We start from the raw sequence: 18638 nt of genomic DNA on the forward strand, positions 1-18638 counted from the left end.
GTTGTTTTGATAGTATATAGACTAGCACGGCTTTCTCTCTGTTACTTTGTAAACATGGAGTGTTGGTTCTGATCTCTCTGAAAGATGCTTCTCCAATTGGCTGAAAGGCAATAACCCTCAGGAGGTTCTATGATTCCTTGTGTGGTTTAAGTAGGTTCCATTTTTCAACTAAAACTTTATTGTTTTCTATTGGTCTCTGTTGGTTTTTCCTGGAAGATTAATAAACCAAAATAATCAGTAACCAAACAGCTCTCTTCTGTTGCATAACCTAGTCTTCCACCTGGAAGCAACAGGAACCAGCCGAGAACTTTCAAATGAATTTTCCTCTAGGGATTCACGAAATACAAGAAACACAAAAACATGTCAAGAAAAGCTATTGTACATCACCCTACATTTCCACAATGTTGTTCCATGGTGCTTTTGGGTCAAATTGTCGTCCAGGTTTGGATTCTTAGGCCCTTAATCTATCAGTTTGTTAGTACAGCAACCAGGTCATTCTGTATATTGTGTATAGTACTGCACTGAAATACAGTTTATCCTTTTGTTCTCTTCAGGTTACTATTCTGCCCTCATTACCATAGCACCTGACTGCCTTCAAATAGTGTGTTAAACAATGTGGCTAACATTTACTACTTTGGGTTCAGTCTCTCTCTCTTCCTCCTCACCACTCTGTCTATGGATAAAGAGAAATGCCATTGCTACTGGAGCTCAGAAGTCAAAACTATTTAAAATGAATAACAAAACAGCTCTTTTAACTGACCATAATAAGTTGTAGTGTTTAGTAAAGGAAGATTCATATTCTGATGCGATCGTGGGCCAAGGTAAAAGTAATGCTAGCAGGCATACTATGGAAGACTCTGTGAAATTGCCTAAGAAATGGCCCCGCCACATGAATGACTGCATCTTTTCTCAGAGATTCATTAATTTACTAGCTGAAAATCTGTTAAATTAGCTAGCCTGAAAACAGCTAAATACAGGTCTCCCATTGTTAAAAGAAAATCAGAAATGAGTTACGTGCACTACAGCTTGAGGAAAAAGAACAATCGCAACACAAGTGACACCAAACTGGAAATGTAGTCACTTTAGAAAAGAGAGTTGACCCTAGATTCAGCGGCTACATCTGCTCCTGAGTGCTCCTGCCAAATGTTTTGCAGACCTTCTACAATAATTTTTTGATAATATTAAAAATGTTTTTCTCACTCCTGTTACAGTTGAAAAGATACACACAAACAAAAGAGAAAACTGACAACGCACAGGGCAAACTGTGAAACTGTCTTTGCAAGGAGCACTGGCAAATGTGCAAAATAAACACACTGAAAAAGCAGAGAAAAATATTGTCCATACAATCTCTTTCCGTTATAGTTCATGGTACTCTTTTAAAACCTGTGGCCTGGGTCTTGTTTATGCGCAAGTCTCTTTACATTGTTCTGTATGTGTAAAGGAATCTTAAACATGATGATAATGAGAATCAGGCTCTGTATATCTAAGTTTGTGATTGGGGGTTCTACAGTTGGCTCATTCCTACAAGGTTCTGTGGCCCACTGCTTAGTCAAGTTAATAGAAATTGAGGTGTTTAATCTTTTACCGGAGGCATTTGCACCATGAGAGATCACATGGGGCTTGGGAAGTGCGTAAAGGCTGAAGTGTTTAATGCCTAATTGCACCAACAAGATGAAATTCAGTAAAGAGTAAAGTACTTAGGAAGGAAAAAATCATGCAAAACTACAAAACGGAACAACTGGCTAGGTGGCAGTACTGCTGGAAAGGATCTTGGGGCTATTTTGGGTCATAAACTGAACATGAATCAACCATGTGCTGCAGCTGTGAAAAAGGCCAATATTGTTCAGCTATGCCAGAAGAAAGCTAGGAGACTCTGCATGTAGTTTCATTAGGCTGCAACTTGTTCCTAAATGTCTGGGAAGAACTGGAAGATAAAATAGTACAGTGCAGGTAATTCTATAATCATTTACATATACCTGGGGTGCTGGCAACCCTAACCTTTATTTCTCCTGTTCCCCAAGCAAACTTCTGGTGGGCCTTCACCCACCTGCTAAAATGAAGGTTAAAAAGGGTTATAGAGGCTGGGGCTTGACTCTCTGCCGTTCCAAAGACAGAAGCCTCAAGCCCACACATTTTCGTGCCTTTAGAGCAGGCCCACTGACAGGGGTGGAGTGGGGAGGTGAGAAGGGGACAAACAGGGCAGCTGCTCAGGCACCCAGCATTTCAGAGGGACTAGAGCTCTGGCCACTCTGCTGCTACTGTAGCAGTGAGGGTGGCCAAAGCTCCGGGCCCCTTTGAAACACCATGGCAGTGCTACTCCACCACTCTGCACACCTGTGAGGGAGTGGGGGGAGCCCAGTGCTGCACTCTGCTCTAGGACCCGCCCCTTCTGCTCTGGCCCTTGCCCCTGCTCGGGCATGGAGCCAAGCCCCAGCCTCCACCTTGCTGTCAGCCCTGCTGCTTTAAAGAATACCACCTTTAACTCCTTGCCCAATTCATTTTTATGGTGGCACCACACTCATTCCCTATGGAGCACCTGCATGAGACATCTGCCACAAGGATGGGCCAGAGATTAGCTTGGCTGCCTCCTGCCCTCCTTCAAACCACCCCCATTTCTGCACACACATCTAGGAGGGTTCCCAAACATCTTCTTTAACAGTATCCCCAAACATGACCCGCTCCACAGCTTTGAAAGTTGGACTCCATCCTTCCTGAGTAATGCCATAAGCTATACCCAGAGGCGTATTTACCAACACCCCGAGTTCACCTATGCATTTGGCCAACTCCATGGTCACTCACTTCCTAGCCTGGGAGACCCATGCACAGTGCTTCACCACACCCTGCACTGCAACAGTTCCAAACAAATACTTTTTCACCTTGCCAGAGGTCCGGGATCCTCCCCACGTGCCTCGTGGCTCTCAGCATTAAGTGCACTCCTTTAGACATTCCCAAATCATTTCCTGAGGTAAAGCAGAGATGGCGATAAGGCCTGCTCCTCAGCCACCATGGTCTACAGAAAGGTTATCAGCTGGTCCTTCAGCCCTACCACCTAAGTATGCTTCACCACTGAGGCCCACAACCTGGAAGCCTGTCTACGCACCCAGAAAACAAGGCTGTGCCTGCAGATTCATTCTTCTGATTGCTTGGCCTGGCGGAATGAGGCTGGTTTCATCCCTTGAATATTTTATTAAACAAAACATATCCTGTAGAATTGAACATCTAAAAATGGACATCTTCCAAATCCAGTCTGATTTTGGTTTTATTTCCCAGGTTTGGGGGTTTCTTTAGTGAATATTACTGGATGATCTGAGTGATGTAGACCATTTGTCTCCTTTTTCAATGGAAATTCTTATTGTTGTAAAGACACACAGTAGATACAATTAAAACCTTTACCACCGTGCCCTTTCAAATAACATTATTATGGTATTTGTAGGTTTATACTTGCTAATCCACTCACCTTCTTAGTATAAATTTAAAAGACTGCTGCTCATGAGCAGTAATTGGCAAAATTTCAATTGTAGCTGTTGTAAAAGGTTCTGACATTAATAGATTTTTGAGCCAGATAAAATTATGATAATTTTGTCTGCTCTCCTTAATAAGGCATGCCATAGGATTTCACTGGTCCCATTTCATCAGTCGCATAAGTTTTGAGCGAGTTAGAATTCATCTTTTAATATGTATCTAATCTTGATTTTAAAGACTTTCAGGCTGTGTCTACACTACAAAAATAACTTGGAAGTTGCTTACTTTGAAGCAGAACTTTGAAGTAAGCAACTTCGAAGTAGAGCATCTACACACACCCTACTTCCGGCACTACTCTATTCCTGGGAATGGAGTAAGGACTTCAAAGTTGGGCTCCTTGCTTCGTTCGAAATTAACTTTGAAGTAAGGGAAAATATGTTTAGATTCTGTGCTGGCTACTTTGATGTAGTGCCTAGCTTCCAAGTTAACTTCAAAGTTAGTTCCTAGTGTAGACACACCCTTGCAAGTGATAGAAAATCTATTACATCCCTGGATAAGTTGTTCCAGTGGCTAATTACCCTTACTAGTCAAAATCTGTCTGGTATTTCAGGTTTGAATTTGTCTAGCCTTCACTACACTGGATCTTGTTATTATTGTGATGGACGCCCTACAGCTGCATTGAATAAACAAAATGTTTTGCTTCCCTACAATGCTCAAATGGTTATCAAATCTCTTATCATTTGCCGAGAACCATGAACCAACCATTGTTTCCCGTCTCTCTTAGAAGCTATCAAAGCAGATAATTGTTTTGCTGTCATGAAGAATGTGGATCTGACAGTCAGCGAGAACAATTTTAAATTCAATTAGTCATTAAAAGTTAGCCCTGAGCCTGTTGAAGTTACTGTTTCCCATGGACTTGAAGCTCCTATCACTGGTTTGTTGTTTTTGTCATTGTCATATGCATAAGGGTTAGTTTTCACTTGTCTACTGCTGATGCTAATAAATTGCAATGAAAATGTTAACAGAAATAGAAACCACTATTCCTCTGGCCCTAAATAACATCCCTTGGAAAATGGATATAGAGTAATTGCTGGATCTTTGAGTTACTGTGCTTCTCTGCAGTCTTCTGACTTTGGCAGCTCATTGTTTAAATGGGTTAGTTCCCGACCATCTTTAGTCTGTTCAGTTAAATAGCCACTTTGGGGAGTTCTTCATGGAAAGTAGAATGATCCCAATCACTTTTATCACAAGCTCTTCAGTTTCCTTCCCAAGAAAAACTTCATGTGCACCTCTCAGGCCTAGTTTCAGTTGTGCTTTTACTTTTCAGCTGAGTGAGAAAGAGTAGCATCAAGATATTTGGAATTAGTCTTCGACGTAGAGGTAATGTTGAATTTCTCTTTATGCTGCACACAGGCACAGGAGAGCTGGAGTCCCTGCATGTACATGTCTAGGGAATGCACACAGCTCCTTGTGCAAATTCCAGCACTGTACCATGAACATTCTTCCTTCCATCCTGTGGCTTTCGCCTTTCACATTCACCAGCAATGACTTGTTTAAAAGCCATCGTGGTCCTGACAGCCTCCTGTGTTGGTGAAAGAGGGATTGGTCTGAACATGTCAAAAAGGGAAAGGTCTGATAAATCTATAATAATTTGCCAGGAACTGCCAATGAATGAAACTTGTAACTCCCAGATGCTCTGAGATGGAGTTATAGTTAAAAGGTAGTTAATCACAGGATCAAATTACCAAGGTGTTGGAATCTCCATCTATGGAGGCTTTTTAAGAACAGTTAGAGATGGTCTTGGTCCTGATTCAGTGCCAGGAACTGGACTAGATGACCTACTGAGGTCACTTCCAGACCTACATTATTATGATTCTATGAGCTGCTAGCACCTGCTAATGGGAGGTGGGGAAGGGACAGAGTTGGCAGGGTGTGGGCAAAGTCTATGGAGAGAATCCCTTTTTTTAAAAGAAAAGTACAATGATGAGGAAAGTCTGTGGGAAGAAAACCTCTTTGGAAGTGGGCATTTTTACACGTTCTTTTTGATATTACTTTTCTGACCAAATGTCTGTTGCCTTTGGATTTTTTGAGCACAGGAGTAGTTATTCTGGATGCCACCTCAGCCCCCGATTTATCATGAGACAGTAGAGAAATCAGACAATGCTCCCTTTACTCAGTTTACCTGTCTACACATTGGGGATAATGACAGCTACTGCAGGGTGATTTTCTGTGGCATATTATTCTTTATATTTGTAAAGCAGTTTTAAGATTCTTGGATGAAAACTACAATAGTAATTTTAAATATAAGATATGTAATTATACATAACCTTGATCATTTATTTCTCATAATCTTTGGCTTATTTCATGTGACAAGCAGAACAGCACATAAACAATAATTTAGCTGACATATTATGGATCAGCTATTGACGGTTTTTCCCCTTTATTAATTACATGCATCTTGCTCAAATGTATATTTCAAAAGGAAGTCAATTTTAAGCCTTAGCAATCTGAAGTGTGACATATAATTGTGGCACTAAGTGGTATTTTTGAAGCTTTGGAGACTGGCAGTAGGAACAAAACTCCATCCAAACATTCAGTTTGGTGTAGTCAGCTGCAATGTTAACAGCCTCGCATTGTACCACCAAAAGTCCTGCTGTGACCAAAAGGGTTCATTCCTTCTATGAGAACAAAATGTCCAATATCCAAACAAGACTGCATGGAAGAGCCATCTGTGTACCTACTATTTCAGGTTTGACATAAAATTATGCCACAACTGATGTTCTCCTTTTTGAGAGGCATTATTGTCTGCTAAGGAATTTACTTAAGACCACCTTATTTCATGTGAACTTCATACTGGAATTCAGTTGGCGAAGCCAGTGATTTGCTGGCTAAACCACACACACCCACATTGTTTGTTCTAATTGTGCAAATAGTGAATTAATTCAACTTGTCAAAGTCTGCTGATACTGTGTATAAAGCTATCTCTATCCTGCACCAAAAGGTTTAAAGTCATCAGACAATAATGACCTTTGAAACTGATTGAAGAGCTCTTCACTGGAGCTCTTTAAATATTCATGCCCATTGACAGAGAGGTTTGTGTGCAGCTGCTGAGGCTAAAGGTGTGGACACTTCTGAAAAGAGGATTCAGCCAGGGAACAAAAAGCTCCAACCTTTGCCCTTCTTAGAGTGCCATGGGATTTTCTTGTTTTTAAATCATTGCTTCAACAGCTGGGACCACAGCTAGGCATCTTCTTTTCAGAAGATGACTTCTAACAGAACACCCGGGCATATGGCACAGCTTGCTGCAGCACAGACAAAAGTGATCTGTCAGCTTTTCTGAGGCAGGCAGTGCTTCGGCAGCACTGCAGGTTTGACACTCAAATACAAATTATGCCACGGCCGCATTCGACAATAACTCTAGAAATTCCAACAGCTTTAGTTGCTCAACATTTAGATCTTTTATTGGGGTAAAAATAACTTAAATGTCTTACAAGTACTATTGTAGTGCAACCTTCCCAGGGGCGGGGGGAAGGGACAGGCCCTCAGGGTGGAGGTTGGTGGGAGACTGCAATATGATAATCCCTGTAAGAAATGCCAGTGTGGGATGCCCTGCTGGAAGCTCAGGGCTGGGGTTGGCGTGTGTGGCGGGGTGAACTGGACAGAGGGTTGGGTGTGCATGTGGGAGCTCATGGTGGGGGACTGGGAGGTGTGGGGGGTGCTCAGGGCAGGAGGCTCATGGGAGCTTGCAGTGGGAATGCAACCCAGCTGCCCGATCCCTGGGGCTGGCCGGGGCACGGCGACCACGCTGCCTGGCAGCCACATCCCTGGAGCCAGTAAGGCAGGAACCTGGATGCAGTGTGCCATGCAAATGGTGTGTGTGTTGGCTTGGGCCCACTGGGCAGAGGTCTTGACCGTCCCCACCACCCCAGACATGCAGTGCTGGGGCCAGGAGCTACAGCGAGGTGGTTTGGACTCATGGGGAGAGGACAGAAGTGGAGAGTTGGCCTCCTATGCACAGCATCGGCATGGGAACTTTACCCGTGTTTGGTGTCCAGCAGCATCCAGGTCCCCACCCTCGGGCAGCTCCCTTCTTACTGATACACCACACTGCACTAGGGACACCAGCTTATTTTCACCTTTGCTTTTTATGCCTTGTTTTCCCTCAAAAGTTGTGCTGCCTTAGCTGTTCCAGTGCTGTTAAAGTGGTGCCACCCCAAGTGTAGTCCAAACCACTACAAAAGTCCTTATAGTATAATAGCTTATTCCCTTATGGAAAGGATGACGAGCAAGAGTCTCTCCCTCAGCAAAGGACTGCCTGTTCTTTGCAACTAACTCTTACCTCGGACCTGACACACTCACTGCTTCAGAGTTGCATGTCATGGGATATTTAGCCATAACAAAAAACATGAAAGGTGGCTACAGAAAGCTTGGAACTTGGTAAGGTTCATAAGCACTTATCTCCTTGTGACATCACTAAGTGGGTGAATTTTGATTATGGATGAAAAATGCCAATAGACAGCAGCCATGCAATGGGCAAGTTGAGAGACCAGGCACTTGAAAGAGAAAGAAGATGATTCTCCTTTACACTACACCAAATGTAGACATTCACGTTCATGCCATGGGAGTGCAGTAGAGATGCTAAACCCACCCATTTTAATGTGAATGACTACACAAGGACAAAACAATAGCAGAGCAAGCCCAGGAGATACCAAAGGCTTTTTATGGCTTTATGTGTTTTTCAAACTTTACCAGTCTATGGAGACTGGATTTTTATGCTAATTAAATGGTTCACAGAATGGTAAGATTGGAAGAGACTTTCAGGAGGTCACCAAGTCTACACTCCTGCTCAAAGCAGGACTAGTCCCAGCCATGGCTTTGTCAAGCCAGACAATAGAAACAAACGTCTTCAATTCGAGGGCCTGATTTTCTAAGGGCTTGGGCCTGTGCAGTCACTTACAGCAATGCAAAATGGAGGTAAAATGGTGTTAAGCTGACTTGGAATCATTTTACACCACTGTGCTCTTACGTTGCGCTGCAGCAAGTGAGGAGGACACAAGGGAAAATCAGGTCCAAAACATACCAATATTTGCCTCTCACACACTCTAACACCCTTTCTAGGAGAGCCTTGGTACCATTAACCAGGGATTCCAACCGAGTACAGCTAAGGAAAGGTTACCTGGAGCCCTTGAGCTGTCTTACTGAGAAAAACCTCAGCCTTGCTGCTTGGCTGTACTGAATTTTATTTGGATAGGCCTACAAGGAACAGCGTCTTCCTTCATGGGAACAGGTGCTAGGGCTCTGACCCTGCAAAATATTTAGGCACCTCACTCCCCATATTTTCAAAGATCTGGAGCTAAATGCCTAGTCTAAGTTTATGCAACAAAGTAGTTCTTAAAATACATATTTCTATTTCTAATACCTACATCCATAGTAACAGTAAGTCTCCAAAACGTGTTCATTGTGCTCCTGGGCACTGAGCCATGCGATGGGAAACCCAAAGAGGATATACTGGAAATTTTTAAGGTCATACTCTAAAAGACAAAGAAGATTGTCAGAAACAGAACTTTGAACTTAGATCTTTATTATACAGCTCCATAGCTGTGGTCATCATGCAGTTACACCATAATGGGAATGATGATCTTGCCAAAAGATTCTCACTAATCAAATTTCAAGCGACCACAGAATACAGCATTCCAGAGAACTGGCACTTTAATTTTGATAGAGCAAAAATAAATAAAGGAATGACAAAGTGTCCTTTTCACATACAAGGGGGTATTATACAAATTTCTTCTTTTGGTAGCTAGTTAGCTAAATCAACATGTCTGAACCTATATGCAAAGCTTTCATTTGCGGGCTTAGAGAGAGCAAGTGTACCCTTTCCTTTTGATTATGAGAGAGAAAACACTTTTCTTGGTAAGTGCTTTTATCAAAAAGGAGTACAGTGCATCTCATTACCACTTCCAGCCCTTTTTCCAATCCTTTTGTGAGCCGAAGGAAATGACAAGACAGCTCTAGTCAAGTATTGGCCTTTGAACGATCCCTGTCTAATTTTCATAGAAGTTTGAGAATTTAAAGGTTCATCACAAATCTAGTTACGTTCAGGAATCCAGTATCTCTGGGGTGTTGTCACCAGTCAAGAACTGCACAAAGGCTATACATGTAGTGTTAAGTAAAAGTGGTTATTTTAAAAAACACCCTTCTCTTAAAATTTGTGGATGAAAACAAAACAAGTCTCATTCCCTGAAGGAATTTCTTGCAACTCGTCCTTCAACTCCTTGCACTACAATATGCTACAAATGGAGTTAATTACAATTTACAGTCCAATATGATCTTCTGGTCCTGCAGAAGAGCCTGTCTCTCTAATGGATGCAAAATTCTTCATCTGAGGAGTTCATCCTTAAAAACATAAATAACACCTAGAAACTCACAGAGTTTATATGTCTTTAATTTATAAAATTTAAACCTGCTCCAGCCAGGTAATACGGGTATGTAAATTTGCCATCCCTGGGTTCTATCACAAACAGTGTACTGGTGCACATGTAATGCTGGGTTCCTTCTAACACTTCAGAAACAAATTCCGATGTGATGCACATTAGAACATTGAAGTACTTCTCATTTAACTCTGCAGGGCCCGGGACATGGTAAGATGCCAGAACTTCCTCCATCATCTTGCCTGTTGACAAAAGGAACAATAACTAGTCATCACTGGTCATGGGTACGTTTCCAGTTTAAATAAAAACTCCTGAAAAAGAGAGATGAAGCCACTCAATAGCAACTGCTCCATAAATATCAGGAATCTGTGATGTACTTTTCAATCTCTCACTTATCCTTAGCATGCCAAAAAGAAGAAACATATTTTATACTGTATTATTCCTAAAGCGCTACCCAAGATTGAATCCAATAGCAGCTCTTCATTTTTCTATTATCTTGTTTTGTTCCATAATTTATAACATTTAAAAACACCTATCTAATGTACATTACGTAAAGAACAACTGCTACTTTTACAGTAACGTCACTGCCGGTGAAAAAGCTGGATTGACAATGCTCTAGTTTTTATTAAAAGGACAGTTTAAATAATTTACATAGGATTCATAATTGTAAATCAATGTTTTAAGAAGAGACTAATTTGCTGTTCTAGGACTTGCAGAGACCAGCAGCTCAAGAAACTTATAACTGTCACTAAAACATACTAATCACATCTGTAACATAGTGCCTGATCAACCTTTTATAAATGTATTCTTACTAGTAGTGAGTGTGACCCTTTCTTTTTACCCATGGAATAGGTGTAAAATGAGGAGGGAGAATGAAAAGTTCCCAACCCTTCCAATGAGTTTCTCCTCTATAACAGAAGGGCAGAATGTAAGTGAGGGGGTAGAGCAGTCTCCGTTACCATTCTGTTATTGGCTCCCATTGGGAATGCTAGCCAGGGATTACTGTGAAAACTGTTACAGTGTGTGCTGGGATCCTAAGACTATGTCTACACATCAGGTGCTATTTTGGGATACAAGATATTCCAAAATAGTTGCCCACATCTATGCAATGCACCCATTGTCTCAAAACAGTTTTCAAGACAACGGAGTGCTATTCCAGCATCCTTGTAAACCTCATCACATGAGGAGTACAGGGATGCCTCAAAACAGGGCTTTATTTTGGAATGTGGCACCATTTAGACCACGCCACATGCTGAAATAGCATATTTAGAAATCAACTTGAAATAAACTACACAATTTGTGTAGCGCACATTGCGTAGCTTATTTGAAGTTTAGGGCGCCATCTAGACATAGCCTAACTGAGCCCCCCGCCCCCTTATTTCAAAAAAGGCCATTATAGAGTCATCAGATGGTAATGACTCTCACACATGATTGACCTGGGCAAGGTTAGAGAAAGGAGAATTTTTTATATATATTTTATATACATCAGTTATGCAATGAAGTTGCAGAACTGATATCTGTTATTTCTGAACACTCCTGTAACATCACTGCGGCAATCCAAATTGACTGATTGACTTAATTATTGTCTTTATCATTTTACGCCTTTACTATAGTGCCTTAAGAGCAATACATATGTGTGCCACATTGTTCTATTTCATTAAAGCAGTTAATATCTTTAAGTGCCTTTTAAAGTATTTTTGAAAAGTAAAGCATCAAGAAAGAGGCATGTTTTATAGGATCACATGAATTTGTCATATTTCAAACAGTTTTATAATTTTATAACTATTTTACCATACATGCAAGGTGTCGCATAATTGTACAATGCCATTAATAAGGGCTAAATGCACATGTATCCATTGCCTCCTAAAACACAGTATTTTTCAATAAAAACCTCCACTCTAAAAAGCAAACCTAAATCAAAATCAAATAAAAAAGGAATAGTACTACCATATTCTTTTGGAAATCAATCAATTACATATATCCTTGAAAAACTTAGTTCTACCTAATTTCACACTATTACCTGGATTTCACCAGAGCCTAGAGCCGCCAATCATGAATCAGGCCTCCATTTTGAAAGCACTGAAATCTGACTGCCAAAAGCAAGAGTCATATCCTAAACATATTCTTTCAAGGAAAGCTGTTATAGTACACTGTGGTAATTCTGGAACAGTTTCACGAACAACACAGATCAATCTCCTTACCTAATTTGGATTATGTAACAGATCTCTATGTGATGCTTTGTTTTCATATTATTCTTAATTAGGAAGACAAGGGGATAAAAGGAAACATTAGACACTTGCAGTACTTGTTTTATAATACCCAGCAGTACTTTTGCAACGAGACACAGACCTAACATTCTGGAACAGCGTGTTTTGTTTTGTTTTGTTTTAAGTGACCAGAGGAAACAGTTCCATAAGGAATGCTGCTTGCAACCTTAAACAGATACAGGTTACTGTACTGCTTTCCTGTAGCAAGTCACACAAATTTTCAGAAGTGGAGCTAGAATTCTGCTTGTCCTACAGCTTCCAAAATCCACAAATCTCTGTAGCTGTGAGTATAAAGAGTAACCTTATATATAGTCTTTCTAAACTGTAACCTTCCAGCAGAGAGCAACAAGCTCCAAAACACCTTGTAGCCAGTCCTCCAAAGGACTCCTATTGACATCAAGTGAGAACAGGATTTGGCTTCGAACTATGCAGCTTGAAAAACTTTGACAACTTTTCTTGATTACAGTCCATCTTCAAAAGTAGCTGGCACAGGGATTTGTGAAGACATTTAACATTAGGAAAAGTCAGAAGAAATGGTAATAAGTTACATATGAGCTTCGGGGTGTCGAAAAAATTAGACAACAGGCAGCTTCAGATCAGATTAAAAATGTCAATAACACAGAACTCAGAGACCGTCTGAAGAGTTTGCCTCACACACGAATACATATGTTCTCCTTTGCCTGCAGAGCGAGTCTGGTAATTTGAAGTCCTAATTAGCATTCTCGGCCCGAGGTACCAAAATAGGGATTTAATAGCAGAACTTGGTGGCAACCTTAACTATAAAGTCTTCTGCAGCTCAAAACTAATTGCTCTAAAAAACAGAGATTGTCAAGAAGATGGTTTCCTGAGAATGCACTCTAACACTCGTTTGCTTGAGAGATGCCTCTTAGTGAGGCATTAGCAACCACCACCAACAGCAGAACAAGGCTCACCACCACAACTTTTTCCCAAGAGCCAGTGCTGAAAACTTATCCTGGGGTGTTAAAATGGAGCTTATTTCCATATGTCATGTGCTTGAAATGTTCCTCTATTAGCATGTAGTTAGCTGTTCTGATGAGGACCCATGCCTGAGACTCTCACTTTATTGTAATTCTGCGGTGTGTAAGAAGTAGCAAAAGCTTCTTTTAGTCAGTAAAGGTACCAGATCTAATTGGAAATACAAGGTGGATTCAATCTTTTATTGCACAAATGTCGATGGTGTAAGAGACAAACTTTGCATAGCTTGAAAGTTTGTTTCTCACCAACAGATGTTGGTTTAATAAAAGCTATTACCTCACCTACCTCGTCTCTAATATCTGGGGACCAGCATGACTACAACAACACTACAAACGAGTAAACACACACAGGCCGCGTCTGCACATGCTCCTCCCTTTCGGAAGGGGCACGGTAATGAGGCACTTAGGAACAGGTTAATGAGGTGCTGAAAATGCATATTCTGCACCTCATTAGCACAATGGTGGCCAGTCGCGCTTTGAAAGTGCTGCACTTGAAATGCAGACTGGCTGAATAGATGTAGGTGCTTCAAAATAAGCACCACACTTCGAAATTCCCGTACTCCCAATTCATTTTGGGAATAAGGGAATTTCAAAGCGTGGCACTTATTTCGAAGTGCCTGCATCTATACAGCCCGTCCGTGTTTTGAAAGCAGCACTTTCGAGGAGGGACTGGCCACCATTATGCTAATGAGGCACTGAATATGCAGGTCAGCACCTCTTTAATCTGTTCCAAAGTGCCTCATTAACATGCCCCTTCTGAAAGGGAGGGGCATGTGTCTACACAGCCACAGGAAGAAGATCCATGGAGTACAAAAGTAGATATCCAAAGCAATTTTTGATGTATCTACTTTAATTATTGAATGAGTATTTAGATGTTTATTGTGGGTATAAGATGGTGAAAATATAAACATTCACTCATTATATTTCTTGCATTTCTTAAACAGCCCCAAACTAATAAAATGTAACCTGGCACCTTTAAACAGATTAATGCTTGTCTGCTGAAAAACAAACACGGCTGATAGGGGGTGGAAGTTTTTTCCGGTAAAAGTGCCTCACTTTTAGTGACACAGCTGTGTCAACACAGCAGTCTCCCTGAAAGCTGTCTAGTGTAGACATACCCTAAATATTTTTACTACGAAAGAAAAGATATTACAGCTGCATATGAGTGGAATAATGAGGATAGCAAATGGCCACCTGTTCAGTTAATCATACTTATTCATTCGCTGGAAATACTGAAGAATATAACCAATCTTTGTTTCCTATTTGAATTCTAGAAGTACAGCCATTATATAATATCCATGATCTCTAACCTCGCCATCTGAATTCAGGCCAAGTCCAAACAATACCCCTAAAATCTAACTAATATGTGGAGTCTCACAAGAAAAAGTGGAAAGCAGTTATTTCCCAGAAAGCTACTGAAATAGTTTTTATAGAAGGTAGAAGAGGTGATTAGTTTTCCAGAACTCACTCATTTAAATAAAATGTGTCTACCTGATATTCATTGAAAGGGACCTCAAATAATCATTTTTAAAAATACAGGCTGAACCTCTCCAATCTGGAACTCTCTCATCCAGCAACATCCATAATCCTGCATGATTTTAGTTAGCCAGATGATCCTTATCAATGGTGTGACCAAGTTTCCTGTGGTCCCCAGAAAGTTAGTTTACAGCCACCAGTCCTGGCTCTCAGGTTTCTGTGCTGTTATTTAACTGTTATTTACCCCTAAATGTCTTCTAAGAGCTAAATAAGCAGTGGAAGTGCTGGTAAAGTGCCAGAAAATATTGACCACCAGTCATCCGGCAAATTCTCTCATCTGACAACAGTCAGGCCCAAGGGTGCCAGATGAGAGACATTCAACCTGTAGTCCCATGAAGCTTTTAAAAAGTAGAGAACCCTATGTTGTCAAATTCTGAACAAGATACTTTTCAAAAGTCACAGAGAACGTAGAAACAGGGTTTCATTGACTTGGTCCAATATAGTGATAAGGTCTACTATGATATTTGGTCCGTGTTTTACATTTGAATCTGGATCTGAATGTCACCAAAGTTGTACGCTGACCCATCTCTACAAAAAAGTTGTAATAATCTTTTCCTGATGCCAACCCATCCCACAGACGCTCTGTGTGTTCAGAAACACAGTTGTTAAGCAAATTCTTACTTCTATTAGAACTGCAAAGTGAACACAGATAACATTGAAGTGATCCATGTAAAATTGTGCAACTCCACTGTCACAGCCCCCTGATTAAAAGCTTACGGATGTAAGTGAACCTCTAGCATGTACGATGTTAGGGAAAGGACTTAGCTTGTTCTCTCTGAGTCCAGGAGGCAAGGATATCAGTTAGGATTAAAAAAAGGCTCTTTATTACCTGCCAGCTGAACACCTTTGATATGGAAATTCAGATAAATATGGAGCTCACCATAAAACATTTTCCCCTAAGTCACTTTTATGGCACCAAAGTACATTTTAAGATTTCATACTTAAACACAAAAGCAGGAAATCCAAAGGTCCAAAGCAACGTCAGCTCAGGGCTTGTCTACATGACGCAGATCACCGTGGTAGAGATGCATGAAATCGAACTATCTGGGGTCGGCAGTCGACCCCTACACTGGGTTGTACGTTGACAGAAAAAAGTTTAGCTTAGCTAATGTTTAGGGCTTATTTAATTAATTAGTAAGTTTAGAATCTGTCACTTAAGTACACGATAGAGAAAGCTGCAGTCAGAGAAACCTAGCATTGTCAGTTACCACACAGTGTCATTTTCTTACTTTGTATTGCACAATACATGCCCTTTACTTTGGAACATCATGGCCATCAACCATAATGGTGATGCCATAAGTCTATTCCCTATTTTACTTCAGCATGACTCAGCTTTTCCACAGGAACCCCATTCTACGTTTGTTTTCTCAAACAGATGTCCCAGTGACTTTAACGGGGCTTACTCCAAAATTAAGTGCCCTAAGTATAGTCACTGTTAGGCTTTTTGGTAACCTGATTTAAAGCAATGACTTTTTTTGGTAACTTATATCATGACTTAAATGACTTTGATTTACATCAATTCACTCTGGACAATGCTGCATTAATGGAGCTACAATGAATATTTTCAAGTGAGAATGGATTTTATACTGTTCTGTTCTTTCCACTATTTTGGACTATTACATCAAGACCACAAAATACACAGAATGTAAGAGACATACTGTGTGCTGATTGGCTGAGCTGTAGGCAGAGGGAGCAGCTATCAGGGAGGCTGAGCACTTAAACCCCGCTAGTAAGCGACCAGGGAGCTTTGCGACCGGGTGCCTGCGAACAGGGTGAGTGCTAACAGGAGCGAGTTTTGAGAGGGGGAGCTTGGAAGGAGCCAGTGACTTCTATTGCCCTTAAACTTAAATCCTTTATAACAACCTCTATCTGACACATTTAATTAAACCCTCATATATAATTAGAGTAGGAAATGGAGGCAGAAGCCCAGCAGCAGAGTGGGGGCTATCCTGTTTATTGTGTCGGGTGCAGTATGTATGACTACCTACCCTGTGGGCGGGTGGCGTATGTGTGCACTCGATGCAAGGAGCTCCTGGCCCTCAGAGACCAAGTGGGTCTCTGCTTTGGAGGCCAGGGTGGCTGAACTGGAGGAGCTAAGGAAGGCAGAGGTGTTTGTTGATGAGACTTTCCGGGACATAGTAGGGCTGTCCCACCTCCAATCTGACAGTCCTCATGCTGTTACGGAGGATGAAAGGCTCAGGGAAGGAGAGCAGTCAATGGGAGCAGAGGGAAACCATCCCATAGTTGGGACCCTCCTTCCAGAGGGTGCTATGGTATCCTCTCGCGCCGAGGATACTTCTCCGGGGGAGGGAGCACCAACTGTTAGGAAGAAGCAGGTTTTAGTAGTGGGGGATTCGATCATTAGAAATATAGATAGTTGGGTTTGTGATGACCAGGAGAACCGTATGGTGACTTGCCTGCCTGGTGCGAAGGTTGCGGATCTCTCGAGGCATCTAGACAGACTTATGGGCAGTGCTGGGGAGGAGCCAGTGGTCATGGTACATGTCAGTACCAATGACATAGGGAAGGGTAGAAGAGATGTTCTGGAGGCCAAATTTAGGTTACTAGGAAAGAGACTGAAATCCAGAACATCTATGGTGGCATTCTCTGAAATGCTTCCAGTTCCACGCACAGGGCCAGATAGACAGGCAGAACTTCAGAGTCTCAAAGTGTGGATGAGACGATGGTGTAGGGAAGAGGGGTTTAGATTTATTAGGAACTGGGGACACTTTTGGGGTAGGGGGCGCCTACACAGGAATGATGGGCTCCACCTAAATCAAGGTGGATCCAGACTGCTGGCATTAAACATTAAAAAGGTCATAGAGCAGTTTTTAAACTAAGAGGTGGGGGAAAGCCGATTGGTGCGGGGGAGCATGTGGATCAGACAGAGACTTGTCTTACACGAGGCCCCACAGATAGGGACTCCCTAGAAGTTAGTCAGACAGGGAACGTGGGAAATAATATATGGGCAAGATCAGATGTGAAACAATCGCATATAAAAAAATCCAAGGCGTCTCTGAAAGGTGGACATATAAATAGTGGTAGTTTTTTAAAGTGCTTTTACACAAATGCTCGGAGTCTGTCTAATAAGATGGGTGAACTGGAGTACCTTATATCAAAGGAGGAAGTTGACATAATAGGCATCACAGAAACATGGTGGAATGAGGACAATCAGTGGGACGCTATCACACCAGGATATAAATTATATCGGAAAGACAGAACAGGTCGTGCGAGTGGCGGAGTGGTACTATATGTGAAGGATAATATAGAATCAAATGAAACAAAAATCCTAAAGGAATCAAAATGTTCCATAGAATCATTATGGATAACAATTCATTCCTCTAATATGAATATGGCATTAGGAATACATTACCGACCACCCAACCAGGACAGTGATAGTGATGCTGAAATGTTAAGGGAGATTAAAGAGGCTATCACAATAAAAAACACAGTAATAATAGGAGATTTCAATTATCCCCATATTGATTGGGTACATGGCACCTCAGGACGGGATTCAGAGATTAAATTTCTTGATGCCTTAAATGACTGCTTCTTGGAGCAGCTAGTACAGGAACCCACAAGGGGAGAGTCAATTCTCGATCTAGTCCTGACTGGAACGCAGGATCTGGTCCAAGAGGTAACTGTTACTGGACCGCTTGGAAATACTGACCACAATATAATAACTTTTAATATTCCTGTGTTCGGAAGAACACCGCAGCGGTCAAACACTCTGGCATTTAATTTCAAAAAGGGGAATTACACTAAAATGAGGAAGCTAGTTAAACAGAAACTAAAAGGTAGAGTAACTAAACTAAAATCCCTGGAAGCTGCATGGAAACTGTTTAAAGGCACCATACTAGAGGCCCAACTTAAATGTATACCCCAAATAAAAAAACACAGTAAGACACCTAACAAAGAACCACCATGGCTTAACAGCCATGTTCAAA

General features: G+C 41.4%; 1 protein-coding gene across 3 annotated transcripts in view; it reads right to left on the bottom strand.

Annotated features, from left to right (window-relative positions):
* The window catches only part of SCAF8 (SR-related CTD associated factor 8), a 230776-nt gene that overhangs the window by 80606 nt on the left and 131532 nt on the right, over positions 1-18638 (bottom strand). The window contains exon 21 of one of the 3 annotated variants that reach the window (XM_074990342.1): positions 9033-10135. The exons of the other annotated variants lie outside the window; for them this stretch is intronic. The gene's annotated coding sequence lies outside the window, so the exon portion shown is untranslated. Of the gene's footprint in view, positions 1-9032; positions 10136-18638 lie in introns of those variants that run through there. 3 annotated transcript variants of the gene reach the window in all.

The sequence above is a fragment of the Carettochelys insculpta genome, chromosome 3 (genome assembly GCF_033958435.1).
Source record: "Carettochelys insculpta isolate YL-2023 chromosome 3, ASM3395843v1, whole genome shotgun sequence".
NCBI lineage: Eukaryota > Metazoa > Chordata > Testudines > Carettochelyidae > Carettochelys > Carettochelys insculpta.